The sequence below is a fragment of the Dryas octopetala genome, chromosome 1, assembly GCF_963921425.1.
Source record: "Dryas octopetala chromosome 1, drDryOcto1.1, whole genome shotgun sequence".
Classification (NCBI taxonomy): Eukaryota; Viridiplantae; Streptophyta; class Magnoliopsida; order Rosales; family Rosaceae; genus Dryas; species Dryas octopetala.
In genome coordinates, this window is record NC_141366.1 from 28,901,008 (window position 1) to 28,915,219 (window position 14,212).

General features: G+C 39.5%; 1 long non-coding RNA gene across 1 annotated transcript; it reads right to left on the bottom strand.

The window, feature by feature from the left end:
• Positions 1-9,155: 9,155 nt before the first annotated feature.
• On the bottom strand, positions 9,156-10,975 carry LOC147299565 (uncharacterized). Its single transcript, XR_015120030.1, has 4 exons — positions 10,840-10,975; positions 10,707-10,752; positions 10,176-10,259; positions 9,156-9,581 (listed from the first exon to the last, which is right to left on the bottom strand). It is a non-coding gene; the product is annotated as an uncharacterized LOC147299565 (long non-coding RNA).
• Between the last annotated feature and the right edge of the window lie 3,237 nt (positions 10,976-14,212).

A 14,212-nucleotide genomic window follows, 5' to 3' on the forward strand; every position in this document is an offset into this window, starting at 1 on the left:
AATCAAGACATCATTTTTCAACCTTTTTACAAATAGGGTCTTGTCAACCGACCCTCTTTGATACCCATTGGACAACAAGTGATGAGAGAGTCTCTCATACCAAGCTCTTGGAGCTTGCTTCAGCCCATACAAGGCTTTCCTCAATTTATAGACACCATCTCTCATGTGAGGATCCTCAAAACCTTTTGGTTGTTCTACAAAAACTTCCTCATTCAAGTAACCATTTAAAAACGCTGTTTTGACATCCATTTGATACAATTTGAACCTAAGATGACATGCAATGGCACAAAGCAACCTAACGGACTCAAGTCTAGCAACGGGTGCAAAAGTCTCATCAAAATCAATACCCTCTAATTGAGAGTACCCTTGAGCAACAAGCCTAGCCTTGTTTCTAACTACATTCCCAAATTCATCGGATTTATTTTTGAATATCCATTTGGTTCCAATGACATTTGTGTTGGTTGGTCTCTCTACAAGAGTCCACACTTGGTTTCTCTCAAATTGGTTCAATTTCTCATGCATTGCACTCACCCATTCCTCATAATTGAGTGCTTCTTTGACATTTTTAGGTTCAACAATGGAAACATAGCACACATGAGCAAGTTCATTGGCCATTTGTTTTCTAGTCCTAACTGGCTGGTCTAAAGAACCTAGAATTACATCTTCACCATGGTTACACCTCACCCATCTTGGTTTTTCAGATCTGTCACTCAGAGTTTTGTCATTTTGTTCGCTCTCTGACTTGTCAAACTCAACAATTTTTGAGTCATCAGTAGGTTCATCACTGTCTGACTTGGACTCTTCTTTAACCAAACTAACCTCTTTAGGATCAGATTGTGGGAACAATCCATCCTTATCTGCAGCCATTTTAATAGATGCATCATGATCATCTATTTTCACATTTATGGATTCCAACATAGAATTTGTTCGCAAATTGAAGACTCTAAATGCTCTACTGTTGGATGAATAGCCTAAAAACAGACCCTCATCACTCTTGGAATCAAATTTTCCCAAATGTTCTCTATCCCTAAGGATGTAACATGCACTCCCAAACACTCTAAAGTGTGTAACCTTAGGTTTCCTACCCTTCCACAGTTCATAGGGAGTCTTTTTGGTTCCCGGCCTAAGATAGACTCTATTTATGATGTAACATGCCGTGTTTACCGCCTCAGCCCAGAAATGTTTAGCAAGATTTTTGCTATTCAACATCACTCTAGCCATCTCAATCAAAACCCTATTCTTTCTCTCAACGATTCCATTTTGTTGGGGTGTTATTGGAGCTGAGAATTCATGTTTAATACCCATTTGACAACAAAACTCATCGAATTGAGAGTTTTCAAACTCAGTACCATGGTCTGATCTGATTCTGGACAGGGTTGACAGACTCGACATACCTTCACTTTTCTGCAGTTTCACAATCTTGACAAAATGATGAAATGTCTCCGACTTGTCCTTAAGAAATGACACCCAAGTGTACCTAGAAAAATCATCTACCATGACTAGAATGTATTTCTTTCCACCTATTGACAAGGTTTGGACCGGACCAACTAAATCCAAGTGAATTAGTTCAAGTGTCCTAGAGGTGCCTATGTCTTTGACTCTTTTGTGTGGTTCTTTGGTTTGCTTCCCCATTTGACATGGACCACAAACAAAAGTTTCGGGCTTTCCTATCTTTGGAAGACCTCTAACAACCTCATGCTTAGACAACTTGTAAAGCTCATGAACATTAATGTGACCAAGTCTTTGATGCCAAAGAGAGCTAGTGTCATCAATAGCTCTATTGCAAGTATTCTCAATTTTTCCAACATTGCCATCAAACACATAGCAATCATCCCTAGACCTAGGGGCATTCAAAATCTCCCTTCCTTGGGAGTCAACAATTCTACATCCACTTTTGGACATACACACTTCACCACCCCATTCATCACAAAGTTGGCTAATACTAAGCAAATTAGAATTTAGCCCATCAACAAATCTTACATTTTTCAATTCGGGTATACCGGGTATGTGTACAACCCCCTTTCCACTCACATAGGACTTCTCTCCTCCTCCAAAAGTCACACTACCACCATCATAAGGAGCAAGAGAGGTAAAGACCTCCTTATCTCCCGTCATATGTTTGGAACACCCACTATCTAGGTACCAAATGTTCCTCTTAGTGGCTGAAAAAGCATTCAAGGTTACTAGACATTTAGTGGAGCTCTTCACAACCCATCTTTGATGTGGACTTGGCTTATTTTTGGGAAGTGGGGTGACAAGTAAGGCAATTTTGGTTACCTCCTTGAGTAGATTGTTCACTTGCTCTTGTAGAGAAACATTTCTCTTTGGTTCACTTGATTTCTTTCCTCTAAGTTTGTTGCAATTTGGTCTAATGTGACCCTTGACATGACAATGATGACAAACCGGGACAAACTTTATTTTTTTAAGTGAAGTAGAACAATCAATTTTTGTGACACTTGATGTGGCTTGACTTGACTTAGAATGAGATGCATTTTGACCAATGTCAATGAAACCTAGACCCTTTTTGACACTATGATCAGATTCTGACTTGACAAAAATGGTCTTTGTGTTGGATACACTAGGACTATTTTCACTAAAACCCAAACCGGTTTTGTCACCATGAAGCTTTCCAATCCTAAGCATCCTATCAACCTTTTCAGCCCCAATGGTGAGCTCAACAATGCTCTCATTTGCTTCATGAACTTCTTTTTCAAGCTTTTCATTCAAAGATTTAAAGTAGATGTTGCTCTCCTTGAGCACTTTGACTTGACTCTCAAAATTTTGTTTCAAGATAGCCACACTTTCTAATTCACTCTCTGATGACTCAATCTTCTCACATAATTTCAATTTAGCATTCTTTAGTTTCTGATTTTCTTCCTTTATGCTAAGAGTTTCGGTGAAAAGTAAGTCATACTTATCACAAAGTGCAGTGTAAGACTCATCATCAGGAACAGATTCTGAGTCAGACCCACCATCTACTTGATCAATCTCCTTGATTGATGCAACAAATGCAACTTCATCACCCTCAACATCGGAAGAAGACTCACAATCATTTGAGTCATCACTCTCACTATCACTCAAAGTGATTTTCATGGCTTTATTCTTACTTGAAGAATGATTCTTTCTATTGTTTGCACATTCAATTGCTATGTGACCTATTCCACCACAAGTGTAACATTTCACATCTCTCTTGGTTGTTCTTCCCTCTTTAAAGTTAGGCTTCCTCTCTTGTTTTCTCTCAAATGAATTCTCTCCTTGAGGTTTGAATTTGAACTCCTTAAAGTTGTTACCACTAGTTCTAGCTTCTCTCCCTTTATTTCTAAGAATTCGTCTAAATCTTTTAACAAAAAGGGCAACCTCATCATCGGACATGGATGATTTTTCACTCAAGTTTTCACTCATCTCTTTGACACTTTGCAAAGCAATATCTTTTGACTTTTTGCTATCCCTTTCATCCATTTCAAGTTCCATCTCAAAGGTTTTAAGCTTTCCTACCAATTTACCAATTTTGAGTTCATCCAAATTTTGGACTTCTTGTATTGCATGCTTCTTAGATTGAAATCTCTTAGGTAGAGATCTAAGAACCTTTTGGACAATGGTAGACTCCTCATAAGGTTTACCTAGGGACATGGCTTCATTTGTGAGGGCTTCCAACCTTTCATAGAACTCGGAAAATGACTCGGACTCTTTCATCCTAATTTCTTCAAATTTGGCATGTACCATTTGAAGCTTAAGTGACCTTACTTGTTTGTCCCCCTCATGAACAACCCTAAGTTTGTTCCAAGCTTGCCTAGCCGTGACACAATGTTGTATGTGTGCAAATTGTGAGGAAGACAATGCAGTGACAATAGCATTTCTAGCCTTCTTGTTGGAGCTAGAGGCCGTGACTTCGGCAAAAGACCATTCGGACCTAGGCTTAGGAGTTTCAATCCCATCAACAATCCGTGTGGGAGGAATCCACTCAACATTGAGATACTCATATGCCAACTCATCATAGGCATCAAGAAAAATTTCAAATTTTTCTCTCCAAGCAGCGTAGTTGCTGCCATCAAAAAATGGAGGAGAGTTGCAAGATCCTGCAACGCGATCTCTTTCCATCTAGACACACCTAGAAAACAAACAACACCCTAGGATCTCTCTATTTGCTTTTAGAGTAGCGCTCTGATACCAATTGAAATTTTAATTTAGGTGATCTATTCACTCAATTAACTTGATTAATTTCACTTTCAGTGATCGGACTCCAATTTTCGGTTTATGTGATCACTCACGAACTAGTCAACCAAACACAACTCAGACGGTCCAGTAACAAAATGTGAAACTCCACATTGACTTCTAAAAACCAAAAGTCACTTCAGTAAAACAACACAAATCAAACACACCAAGGATCAAGTGACATCCTATACACTCAGAGGACCCATCACAATAGGCATCCCAGTGTTATCCACAACTACAGTGGTGTGTGATTATCTAAATAGTTATATAAAGCATATATCAATTTTAAACAAATAGCTCCAGTACAGATTTGTGTTTAAAAGATGAGTGAGTCAGTAATCAAAACAACACAAATAGGGAAGACAGAAACACACAAGATGTTCACCCAGAAAAACCACAAAGGGTAAAAACTGGGGGTCTATCCAGCTGACCAGGCAATCCACTAAATCAGAAGTTCAATACAAAAGAGGGTACTCAGCACACAAGCTCAATCACTAAGTCCTAGACTAAGTGGCAGCTATTGTCACGCCCCGAAACCCAGGTACGTAACAGAGGCACCTATCTTGCGAATACCAGAGACTACAACAACCAATCCCCCGGTGTTATAATCCCAAATATCCACAAAATAGGTTAAGCCTTTTGGTTTAGTAAAAATGGGTTGGATCAGAGTGCTTGAGTTTGCAGCGGAAAATTTATTCAGAAATAGTTAATTCATAATTAAACCAACCCTCGGAGCTACTATTGTTTAGAGTAACTTCAAAGAAACTGTTTATATAGACTCGATAATTCAAAAGTAGACAACCCAAGGACTCAGTGTATATACAAGATATGACCAAGGGTATATAAAGATAGTAAAAGGACACCAAGGACCTGCCCAAGGAAATATACTGACTAAACAGGAACACAGGAGTTGACAAGCTCGAGACCGCACCACCACCCCTCAATCGAGGCCGTCAAAGTCCACACGCGCAGCACCTGAGAGGGAGAAAAACAACAATGTAGGGGTGAGCATCACATACGTTCATTGCTCCCCCTCAGGGAACTCCCTACTAGGTTTGAAAAATAGTTTGAGATAATTTAAAATCAAATGCACAACACAAACCAGTTGTCAAGCTTTGTAAAACGAGTAGCATGCTCATACAATTTTTCAAAATACTGTTTTCCGGGCCCAAGTTCGAAATCATACCTGTTGACCAGCCGTTAGGGCTAACTACCCTCTCACAAAAGCATAACAAAGTCCTGCAGTCATTTGACTGGGACAGGGTAGCGAAAGTGGCCATTTCATGGTTATACCGCCTAGACTGGCCTCCCAAGAAGGACAATCGACCAGTCTGTCCGTACAACCCCTCATGAGGTTTTGGGGATCGAAACCCAGGGTCTACCGTAAGGGACCTTTCACTCTCAAGTCAAACACAATAACAATCTCACGAGAATATGCATAACAGTCATCATTCTCATCATCATAAAACCAAGCAGATATGCCAATCAAAAACATGCATCTTTATCACACAGTATTCATTATATAGTACATGCAGGAAATCCACTAGTCAGAGTGTGTTGTCCCCCTACCTAGGGTCCAAAGCATTTGCTTGTTTTCGAGTACAAATCACAATTTGCCACGTCGCAACGATCTCCTTTAGGTAACTGGAGTTCCTAGTTTGACAACAACTGGTGTTAAAAACGGTCTTCACGTAAATCGATGACCTTGTCTGTTAAGACCAGGTATAATTCAGAGGTTTGGTACTAGCGTAACTGCTAGGCTTCTCTGAATTCTTAATCCGATATGACCTTGCACCCCGAGGCAAACAGTCATGTCAGACCGTGTGGTTTCTATATCTATTTTAATTTATTGTCGAGGAGGTTGATCAGATATGAACCTACAACGTGACCAGGTCAGTGCATGGGGAAACTGAGGGAGCTCTGGCTCAGTACCCAACGCCTGTATGCTCATGGACTGACCTTAGTCATCACGTTATTTGGTTACCACTGATATGGCCTCAATATTTATTAAGTTCATTTGATAACAACAGTTAAACGGCGTTTCGTCTATAACCACAACTTAAATAACAGTAGGTTAAATAAGCTGGGTTGAGGGTATACCTGTTGAAGACTTCCCACGGGCAGAGTCTCGGTACTACTAGACTTGCTAAGTAATAAGATTAAAATAGCCTAATTAACAAGAGATTAATTTAACGAAATTTTGGCAGAAATTCGACAGGGATCAAGAAATTACCTATGGAGCTCAGAAATGATTTTTTTAAAACTTCACCAAAACATAGCCTTCACACTACTAGAATTGAAGAGCTCGTCGCCACGATCGCGTAGGCGAAATCGGATCGTCGATCGGAGCTCCAGAACTCAAGATAAACTCAAAACAAGATTGAAGAAGAGAGAGAAAGGAGGAGAGAGGAGAGAGAAGCTCTCTCTTGGGAAGCGTGCGGCTGAATTGGTGAGGAATCAGCTGGGATGTGCGGCACTATTTATAGGGAGAGTGAGTGAGTCAACTCGGTTGACTCATCCGAGTTGACTGGGTTGACTCAAGTCAACCGTCACAAAATGGGCCAATGAGGAAGTGACACGTGGCATGTGCACTAACACTTGGCTGCACATGCAGCCATCAGATCTTGCTGCCATGCAACGATGGACGCTCCAGATCGTGCCACGTGGCGCGATCTGGTGATTTCCTATTTTATTTTCTTTTTCCTATATTCCCCAACTTCAAAAATTAATTAAAAAATAGCTCGGGACTCAGAAAAATACCCCGAAAAATACTACGGACTCGTATCGACTAGTACTAATTAACTATGAGGTCAAATTACCAATTTGCCCTTTAGAAAAATTTCGAAAATTTCAAGCTCCACAAACTAAGAAAATTTAGGAAATTCATAAAATAATCTCCCGGACTCGGAATAATACGAGACTTGCACCGTTGGGTTCGTGAGTAAAAGTACTACCTTTTAAAGTTCTAACTTGGGTCAAAACCCTAGTCAAAATTGGTCAAACAATTTAAAGCTCAAGGTGAAAAAAAATTAGATTTTCTAACAAATAAATTCTATAAAACCTTTTTGAAAATACGGAAAAATCACAAAATAAATTTGAAAATTTCCGGGTCTCACATCCTCCCCTACTTAGAGAAAATCTCGTCCTCGAGATTACCAAGGGTGCTCGAACCAAAAGTGGGTACGTGGACTCTAGTTCCCGTACAACGTTTTCTCCTTTACGTTCTCAATCAGTCATAACCCAACTTTACTTGAGTGATAAAGCATGCATAACAACAACTCTCGAGAAAAATACCTCTATTGATCAAGTCGAAATACTGGAGACTCATTTTTAAAAAGATAAAAACAAGCTACGGTTGATATCAGTCCCCAAAGACACTTCCGTTGATCTGACGATACCGTAATGTCGAGGATCCTTCTGATAACCAAACCCGTAAACTAAAGCGAAAACGGAGACCTCCATTGATCTCGACTATAAGTGATACTAGAGATAATTTCTCCTCACAACAGTCGTTCGCCCAATGTTGACCTTGCATCGTTGTCCGCTTTGTCGAACAAGTTCTTCTTAACTGATCCTAAGAGTTAGTAAGTTCAAAAACCTTAAAATTCAAAGTTTAGTTTTTTTTTTTTTTTTTTTTTTTTTTTTTTTTTTTTTTTTAAGGAAAATAGTTAAGGTAAGTAAGATACCGTCGGGTTCAGCATCGGCATCATCTCGATGGGCTCTTACAGCGAACACTCTAGCTCGGCCTCCTCCTCCACGTCCTGGACCACCTTGGTTAGCTTGACGTGGTGCTTGTTGCCCTGGTCGTGCTGGTTGAGCATTGGGTGCCTGTTGGAGTGGTTGAGTTTCTGGAAATCGGATTCCGGCTCTCTCGATTGTTCTTTGGTCTATCCTTATTTCATTCCTGCGAGGGCACCTAGTCCTAATATGACCTTCCTCTCCACAATGGTAGCACACTACTGATCCTGCAATTCTTTTTGGCTGGTTGTTCTGCTCTGATTCTTCCCTAGAGTCTCTCTTCTTGTTGTTTTTCCTTCCATCAGACTTTCCATTTTGATTTCTTTCCTTGACACTATACAGATAGTCCTGCTCTACTGCATAGGCTGCCTCCACTGTTTCCTTATAAGTCCTAGTAGTTTGAGCAACAATGTATCTCCTAATGCTGTCTCTCAAGCCTTGTCTGAACTTCACAGTTTTGAAGTCCTCGTCAGCCATCGCACACTGGACAAATCTCCCTAACTCAGTGAACTTAGAGACGTACTCAGAGATTGTCATATTATCTTGCTTCAACTCCATGAATTCTTTCATCTTAGCTTGTCTCAGGGGTTGAGGGAAATACCTATCATAGAAGACTACTTCAAATTCCTCCCAAGTCATAACCTCAGCATCCGGCTCTCGATCGCGGACTGAATCCCACCAACGATCTGCTTCTCCTTCGAGAACATGAGTTGCCAACCAGACTCGGTATTCTGGCGGAGCATTTATCCCTTCCAACTTTTTCAGGACATGTTTAATCCAGACCTCAGCTTTATCTTTTTCAGAATCACCATAAAATTTCATGGGCTTTATCTTAAGAAACCGGTCAAAGTAATGACCACGGCGCTGTTCCTGGCGCTCGACTTCAGTTTGATGATTTTGGGCAAAGTTACCCATAACAGCTTGGAAAACTTCGGCAAACTGCTGTGCGTTCATTTGGTTTGGTGGCTGAGCGCGGTTTTGACGTCGGGGCGGCATCTTGTCAACAAAACTGACAGACTGAAAGAAAAATGGGCAGACTTTAACAATGACTTTCAAGAGTAGAAGAAAAGGATGATAAACAAGAGAATTTCGAACAAGACTCTTGGAAGAAGAAAGAATCTCAGAAGACTCTATTTTGAAAACATTTTCAGGAAAACTGCTCTGATACCATTTTAACTGTCACGCCCCGAAACCCAGGTACGTAACAGAGGCACCTATCTTGCGAATACCAGAGACTACAACAACCAATCCCCCGGTGTTATAATCCCAAATATCCACAAAATAGGTTAAGCCTTTTGGTTTAGTAAAAATGGGTTGGATCAGAGTGCTTGAGTTTGCAGCGGAAAATTTATTCAGAAATAGTTAATTCATAATTAAACCAACCCTCGGAGCTACTATTGTTTAGAGTAACTTCAAAGAAACTGTTTATATAGACTCGATAATTCAAAAGTAGACAACCCAAGGACTCAGTGTATATACAAGATATGACCAAGGGTATATAAAGATAGTAAAAGGACACCAAGGACCTGCCCAAGGAAATATACTGACTAAACAGGAACACAGGAGTTGACAAGCTCGAGACCGCACCACCACCCCTCAATCGAGGCCGTCAAAGTCCACACGCGCAGCACCTGAGAGGGAGAAAAACAACAATGTAGGGGTGAGCATCACATACGTTCATTGCTCCCCCTCAGGGAACTCCCTACTAGGTTTGAAAAATAGTTTGAGATAATTTAAAATCAAATGCACAACACAAACCAGTTGTCAAGCTTTGTAAAACGAGTAGCATGCTCATACAATTTTTCAAAATACTGTTTTCCGGGCCCAAGTTCGAAATCATACCTGTTGACCAGCCGTTAGGGCTAACTACCCTCTCACAAAAGCATAACAAAGTCCTGCAGTCATTTGACTGGGACAGGGTAGCGAAAGTGGCCATTTCATGGTTATACCGCCTAGACTGGCCTCCCAAGAAGGACAATCGACCAGTCCGTCCGTACAACCCCTCATGAGGTTTTGGGGATCGAAACCCAGGGTCTACCGTAAGGGACCTTTCACTCTCAAGTCAAACACAATAACAATCTCACGAGAATATGCATAACAGTCATCATTCTCATCATCATAAAACCAAGCAGATATGCCAATCAAAAACATGCATCTTTATCACACAGTATTCATTATATAGTACATGCAGGAAATCCACTAGTCAGAGTGTGTTGTCCCCCTACCTAGGGTCCAAAGCGTTTGCTTGTTTTCGAGTACAAATCACAATTTGCCACGTCGCAACGATCTCCTTTAGGTAACTGGAGTTCCTAGTTTGACAACAACTGGTGTTAAAAACGGTCTTCACGTAAATCGATGACCTTGTCTGTTAAGACCAGGTATAATTCAGAGGTTTGGTACTAGCGTAACTGCTAGGCTTCTCTAAATTCTTAATCCGATATGACCTTGCACCCCGAGGCAAACAGTCATGTCAGACCGTGTGGTTTCTATATCTATTTTAATTTATTGTCGAGGAGGTTGATCAGATATGAACCTACAACGTGACCAGGTCAGTGCATGGGGAAACTGAGGGAGCTCTGGCTCAGTACCCAACGCCTGTATGCTCATGGACTGACCTTAGTCATCACGTTATTTGGTTACCACTGATATGGCCTCAATATTTATTAAGTTCATTTGATAACAACAGTTAAACGGCGTTTCGTCTATAACCACAACTTAAATAACAGTAGGTTAAATAAGCTGGGTTGAGGGTATACCTGTTGAAGACTTCCCACGGGCAGAGTCTCGGTACTACTAGACTTGCTAAGTAATAAGATTAAAATAGCCTAATTAACAAGAGATTAATTTAACGAAATTTTGGCAGAAATTCGACAGGGATCAAGAAATTACCTATGGAGCTCAGAAATGATTTTTTTAAAACTTCACCAAAACATAGCCTTCACACTACTAGAATTGAAGAGCTCGTCGCCACGATCGCGTAGGCGAAATCGGATCGTCGATCGGAGCTTCAGAACTCAAGATAAACTCAAAACAAGATTGAAGAAGAGAGAGAAAGGAGGAGAGAGGAGAGAGAAGCTCTCTCTTGGGAAGCGTGCGGCTGAATTGGTGAGGGATCAGCTGGGATGTGCGGCACTATTTATAGGGAGAGTGAGTGAGTCAACTCGGTTGACTCATCTGAGTTGACTGGGTTGACTCAAGTCAACCGTCACAAAATGGGCCAATGAGGAAGTGACACGTGGCATGTGCACTAACACTTGGCTGCACATGCAGCCATCAGATCTTGCTGCCATGCAACGATGGACGCTCCAGATCGTGCCACGTGGCGCGATCTGGTGATTTCCTATTTTATTTTCTTTTTCCTATATTCCCCAACTTCAAAAATTAATTAAAAAATAGCTCGGGACTCAGAAAAATACCCCGAAAAATACTACGGACTCGTATCGACTAGTACTAATTAACTATGAGGTCAAATTACCAATTTGCCCTTTAGAAAAATTTCGAAAATTTCAAGCTCCACAAACTAAGAAAATTTAGGAAATTCATAAAATAATCTCCCGGACTCGGAATAATACGAGACTTGCACCGTTGGGTTCGTGAGTAAAAGTACTACCTTTTAAAGTTCTAACTTGGGTCAAAACCCTAGTCAAAATTGGTCAAACAATTTAAAGCTCAAGGTGAAAAAAAATTAGATTTTCTAACAAATAAATTCTATAAAACCTTTTTGAAAATACGGAAAAATCACAAAATAAATTTGAAAATTTCCGGGTCTCACAGCTATCTTACCCATTTTGTGCAACTTCCATACGCAAGACAGATGGTCATTCATGAAGAAGGCAGCTTCACTCCAAGCTCATCAACCCATGGCACCAATCCGCACCAAGCTCAGTGGTTTCATCAATGCATGAACATGATATGCAAATGTAGGATTCAAATAACAAAGATCAACTTTCTCAAGCTATAGGCGTGGAAAAGGTTGATGTTGAATCCTTCAACTAAAATCTAAAATGAATGTGTTTGAATAGAATATAAAAAGATTTAAGCACTCAAACCCATTTAGAATTTTAGATGAAACAAAGAACAAGTTCAGAAAATCCCTTTTTGATTTATCAAGAATTAAAAACCATTTTCTGAAAATTAGTGAAGATGAGCACTTCACATGGAAAAATACCCAGGCGTGAAAAACCAAGAATCATGCTCAAAAATTGCTCATCAACTACAGAAAAGATCTGACCCAAAACAGCCCATATACCCGTACACACTCACGCAAGAAGTATGTTCGCCCATGCCACGTGGAAGCCAATCGATGGCTGTCCACAAGAGACGGATTAAGGGCATATTCCCTTTGTCCTAGAGGGGTATCCTAGTATTTACTAAGGATAGAAATAAGCAGCTGTCAAAAGGAATTTTGTATTTAAAAATCAGAATGAAGAAGATGATGAATAGTGTGTGTGCGTGAATGGGAAAGATGAATCAGATCTGATTTGAAAACATTGGGGGAACAAAGTCATGTGTTGTGCACATGCATGTCTAATACTAAACAGAATATGGGCTTTCAAAGAATTGGGCTTAAAAAGCAAAACCCGAAATGACCCACTGTAGCAACTGTGACTTAAGTAACAGTCACTGTACGTGAAAAACAGTGTTCTTTATGATCAGTGAATGACTAGTCAAATAGACAAAAATCTGTTAATTTCATGAAATGAATGAAGTGCAGTATACCTTGTGACTTGTTCATTCTTGACTTCTTCAAAGCAGTAGACCTTGTCCTAAATCTAGCCTAGAGCTTGTGAGTGAATAAATACAAATTAATACAATTGTTTTGACACGGAAAATAGCCAACATTAACAAATCCTAGAAACTAACAGATAAGTATTCAAGCACATGCATGTGACATGCTCAATTTCATAGAACTTAAAAGTAATTATGATGCTTCAAGAACCATATATGTGCCATAAAAGAATGCTTACAATTATGCTATCTACAGAGAGTTGCATTTTGGATATACATCATGTATTTTTTCCCTTAACATTGAATAACTTCCGAACCTAAGTGCGAAAATATGACAGGCTAGTAGCAAATTCTGTGCAGAATGCAACATATTCAATGTATTAATCTGCTGGAAGCAACATGGCAAATTCATATATATGTTAGCTGGCATCAACAATAAAAATATTTTATCCAAACTGCCAATGAAAATATTTTAGGAACAAATACCATGAAAAAGGTAGATTACTTTTTAAAAATGGACTATGTATAAAGCTTTATGAACCTACAAATTATGCAATTCTAATGGCCCAAAAAAAAAAAAAAAACATTCATCTTATATATCAATAGACACAATCCCATGATCAATTGCCACACTAGTACTCAATAATTCTTTTTGGCCTATACAAATTGAATTATATATGACCAATTCATCATTTAATAGTACGAACTTCCAGTTGACCTGAATATGATATTTTCACTTTTTTCTGCAGATCTAGTTGCCTTCAGCATTGCTGTTAAGACAGCTGCAACTCCATCATCCAGCCATGCTCTCACATTCTCAATGCAAGCCTAGTGCACATGGATAGAATATTAAAAGTACAACTTAACAGCAACCAACAAGAGTAGGGATGTGTAGGCACTACAACTTAGCTGCGAAAAAGCCACTTGGCTCAACTATTGGTATTGATTGTACATGGATGCAAAACCACACCAAATAAACTCAAGAAGGAAAAATAAAAAATAATGAACTCAAACTAAGAAAAACTGCCTCTCTTTAATTCCTTATACACAATGGACTCAATTTAAATTTTATGTTTAATTAGAAAAGTACTCACTCCTCTGTGACTTTTGTAACAAGATTTCTTGGAAAATCACAAATTAGTTCAAAATGAAAATAATTGTAAAGTGGAAAAGATCCAAAAATACAACAAACAAATCAATAAAGTGAACCAGAGCATATAATGGTTTCAATTACCTAACCATATGCCCAAGCCCCTTTTTGCTCCAACTACATTGTCATTCTCTTGGAGGACATCCACAAGAGGCACTTTAAGATCTCTCCCCTTGTGCTGATAGCAAGCACCAGCTTCTTCATCCTGCACCACCAAACCATTCAATAAGTAACTAAAAGTTTCATAGTAATGTAATTCCCTCATATCAAATTTAAAGGACTGTAATTCTCAACTGCTAAGAGTTGAAAATCATAACCTTCAAAACAAAATTTATAGCTGGAATTGTGCTATTGGATTTAAAAAAGACCCAAATAACACACACA